The following is a 4,210-nucleotide window of genomic DNA, read 5'->3' as shown; positions in this document are numbered from 1 at the left end:
ATCCTGATGGGTCCCTTCCAACTCAGTATATTCTATCTTGTGCTGTGATTCCTACCAGCTTTGCTGGGCAACATGCAAACTCTCTGTGTTACAAATAACTAATTCCCTGTTCGCGCTAATCTGCTCGTACTCACTCCAAAACCTCTTAGTAGCATCGCCAGTCAGGCAGCACATTTTATCTGGGGCAGAGCAGCAGCAGTGCCCGGCACCCGTGCTGAGCGCTGGCTCGCAGGACCGAGCTGGTGCCACCGTGTCACCCCTGACGCGCAGCCCAGCAGAGGGGCATGTGCTATACGTCAGGGCATTAGCGAGGCTCAGGGCTTTACCTCACCATCCTCACAAACAGCTCCTAAGCCCCCTAAGCAGGGCTTAGACAGGAGTTTAGACAGAGATCAGAGGTATTTAGTGCCTCAAAAACCGCTACACAGCTGCTACCTCGCACCGAAGACACTTTGGTTTCCCCGTGTTAAGGACCTCTGGGCACCCAGAACTTGGCCTGGGTATGAATGGACGAGCACGCGAAAGTCTTGCTCTGACCTATGGGGGCTGAATGAGCGCCGCCGGGAGAGCGGCTGAGCAACCGCGCCAGCGCCTCAGCACCGGAGCAGCTCCTGAGGCCCTCTGCGGCAGCAGCGCAGCCGCCCAGCCCCGCCCCGCCCCACGAGGGGTCACGCGCGTTGGCCTCGCCAATAGGCAGCGGCGGCGGGAGCGCGTGGGGTCTCGCGGGAGCGCGGGGCGCTATTTAGGGCGCGGTGAGGGCCTGCTTGCCCTCTCTGTCCGTCGGACGTGGGCGGGGTAAGGCGGCTGCGGCCGCGCTCCGGGGAGCAGCCCGCGCTCTGCATGGTCGGGCCGTGGGCCTGGGGTTGGCGGGGTGGAACCTACGTTGCTTTCCCTTCACATCTTGCCCTCTCGGAGCTTGGCGGTGCTCCGGAGAGTCAACACAGGGGGATAGAGCGGCTCTCCCTCACTAAAACCCAGTGCGGAGTCCTCCCCTCCGCCCTGCATCCTGTCGTGAGGCACAAGTGGCCCCTCCCTCCATTCCCCCCTCTGCCCCCCAGTCCCCTTGCTGCCCGGCTGATGCCTCTCTTCCTCCGCAGTGTGTCCCGAGGTACCGGCGAGTCCTTCAAATGCCCCCGATGAGCAGGAGGCCGAGCGCGGCAGGCCTGGGCAGGGGGAAGCGCTGGCAATCTGCGCGCACAGCTTTGGACGCCTATGGGTGAGGGGCACACCGAGCTCATCACTGCTCTTACAGCCTGGGACTGGAAAGAAAAGTCTTCGGGCTTCTGAAGTGGAGGGCTTTGAATCCTAAGACGTTTTAAAGACAAGCGGCCACATAGGGGTGCTGCCCTGTGTCTCTGAGCCAAAATAACTGTGTACATTTGCACTCTTCTGTTTTTGAATTGCAGCTATTGAGCTTGCACAGACCTTAAATCTGAACCACTGCATTAATTTAGTTTTTTTATAGGTCACATCAAGAAAATTGCAGTTGTAACCTGTGGTGTTAAATGCCTGTAGGCACTTAGGACTTGGGCTCAAATGGACTTAATAACTATTCAAACAAAAAAACCACCCTGATTTCTTGGGCTTTTCCTGTAGTCTCCTAGCCCACCAGTAACAGTGTCTTTTGATGTTTCTGAGTTGAGTGCTGTATAACTTGTAAATAAGGTGTGTATAATCTGTAAGCAGACACAAGGTAGCAATGAATTGTATGGCAAAGATTCAGTCAAATCTGAGCATTTATAGCTTACTTTGGTAGCATCCGCACTGAAAGCAATTTAGCCTTGAAAAACTTGCCATTGTTTCTGATTTAAAGTATATTTTAAAAGATGTAAAAAATATGTTCTATGTAGTTTAACTGGGCTAATGGAATATACTTTTTTGACAGATTCTTTTGCTCTAGGTTTTGATTTGATAATGAACTTTTTGTAAATGACTTGTGCAACTTCATGGAGAAGTACTTTTAAATGTCTGACAACATACTAGCAACTCCATAGAATATGGCTTTGAGAAGGTCTGTAGTTAAACGTTATTAATTATAATTTTACCATTTTTTTTCTGTGTTGTTTTAGAGGCCTCACTTAGCAACCTCATGCATGAAATGTTCTAGACATGGTTAATCACACCTAAATCTGAAGCAATGCTCAGGACTTCTTAGGAATAAATAATGCCTTCTGCTGGAAGGTAAGTGTGCTCTTGTCTAATGATAATTGCGGATGGTTTCTAATCTTGCTCTTTGATAATTTACAAATTTCAAGCAACTTTTAATACCTCTTGAGCAAATGGGAAGTTTAGATCATCTTAGTTAATAAGGAAACGTTATAATATACTAAAATCTACTCCCCTTTTATGCTTTGCCCTCTTAAGTCTGGCAGTGTCTTAAGTGGCCAATACAGAGGGGTATAAAAGTTCTCTCGCAAACCCAGAGGTGAGGTTGAAACTCTTCTTTGGATCATGCTTAGGAGGAACACATTTATAAAACTCCTGAACTTCAGAAAGCTGCTGAATCAACTATTAATAGCTTGTAGGAAGATTTTGAACTGCCATCTTGTTACAATAACTAAATCTTAACATCACTTTCATGTAAATATTTTTCAGGTTTCTCAAATCTGTTTGTGAACCTATGTGATAAATGTCTTGAGTGAAGAGTTCCTTGTAAATTGTTTGGTCTCCAGGTATGTAATGTAAAAAGGATTATCTGATGATAGTGAATGCATTGTCTTCTATACCTAAAGGAGCTTAATTTACTCCTTGCTGGAAAACAAAACAAAATAGCTTTGACTGGTAAAAAGCTTCTGTGGTAACTGTTAGAATTTTATATAGATTTAGCCAAAAAAAAATAGCAAAAAAATCAGAGCAAAGCCTGCTTATTCTAATATGGCTGGTCCTCTGGAATGAAATCCGTGCTAGTGATGCAGGAAAAGAAAATACTGTCCTGTACAAATGAAGTAATTTGTTTTGAGAAATTGCTCTGACCTAATGGTTAGTGTCATGTAGAATGTTCATGTAGCTCAGCCTTAGGGCAGTTACCTGTTTTGTTTGTGTGTGATGCTGAGTGCAAGTTAAATGGAACTTCTTTTACAGGGATGAAAGCAGCATGTGCCAGGACTTGAACTGACATTAGACATCAGTTTATGATTTCCTGAGTGGATGATTTCTGACTTCAGGCAAGATGATTCCAGTTGTCGCCTCTAAAGTATTGTCTTGGAAGTAGAATTGAGACAAGCGATGGCTAAAATTATGTCTTCAGTGATCATGTTTAAACAGGCACCTCGCCATTTGTTGAAACAGGTTTCCTAACAAAAACTGCTGTAATTTGACTGTTTGTGGATTCATTGAAATAAAATATGAGTATGCTACCAAAAGTTTGTGTTCTGAAGGTTTCTTGTTAAAGTACTTCCTGTATGAAGACTTTGGTTCATGGATGTAAGCACTTTTGTGCTGTCACACAAAGATTCTCTTGCCATGTCCAAACTCGTTATATTTACTAATCCATTGAAAAGGCCCTCTTAGTCTTTTATTCTTTGTATCTGAAATATTCTTGAGTTTTCTGCAGTATTTTGTAATGTAAAAGCACTGAGATCAGCCAGCTAACTCCCAAGTTACTTCATAAGGCTGTATATGTTTGCATGTTCTCTACAAAAGGATTGTCTCAAACTATGAAGAACAAGTTAGCAAGAATCCAGTTCCTTGCCTATTTTAAATTAACAAGGAAAATGTTGCAATAATCCATGTAAAGCACTATCAGTGGGAAGGTCCTTGAAGGGCAAGATCATTATTGTTGAGCGATTGAAAGCTTGTCTATGCTTTTCAGTAGCTTATGTCTTAATATTAAAAACATTTTTCTTAATGGTGGGTCTTAATGTGAAGTAATTTCATGCATCCTATTACTGCCAGTGTGTGCTTCTCTAGAATGCTCAAACAAGGGTATAATTACATTCAGAAGTGGCTGTCAGGTGCTTGCCACTGCCTAGACAGGAGAGTGGGTTGGTGTGGATTTAGGAACGAGCATGCATATATTTACATATACATGATCAGATTTAACCCTCATCTAGCCAGCAAGTGTTTCATTTTACCTTTGCTTAAAAGTACACTAAAAAGGATGAGTAGTGATCTACCTGTGGCCTTCTAGGCTCACCTAAGTGCTTCTTTTCCTCTGGACTTGAGTTTTAATAGACAAAACTAAATTTGAAGGGTATACAGAAGTACTTTT

The 4,210-nt window shown here is 44.3% G+C and overlaps 1 long non-coding RNA gene across 2 annotated transcripts; it reads left to right on the top strand.

The window, feature by feature from the left end:
• The first annotated feature begins 779 nt into the window (after positions 1-779).
• On the top strand, positions 780-3,349 carry LOC309572799. Of its 2 annotated transcripts, XR_014226387.1 has the most exons (5): positions 780-795; positions 1,098-1,216; positions 2,070-2,181; positions 2,596-2,672; positions 3,082-3,349. It is a non-coding gene; the product is annotated as an uncharacterized lncRNA (long non-coding RNA). The 2 variants fall into 2 exon arrangements; XR_014226388.1 differs by lacking the exon at positions 780-795 and having other exon boundaries at positions 802-1,216.
• Positions 3,350-4,210: the final 861 nt, after the last annotated feature.

The sequence above is a fragment of the Coloeus monedula genome (genome assembly GCF_965178545.1).
Source record: "Coloeus monedula genome assembly, chromosome: 5".
NCBI classification, from domain to species: domain Eukaryota; kingdom Metazoa; phylum Chordata; class Aves; order Passeriformes; family Corvidae; genus Coloeus; species Coloeus monedula.
The sequence above is the reverse complement of the archived record's forward strand: the minus strand, read 5'-3'. Positions and strand labels throughout refer to the sequence as shown.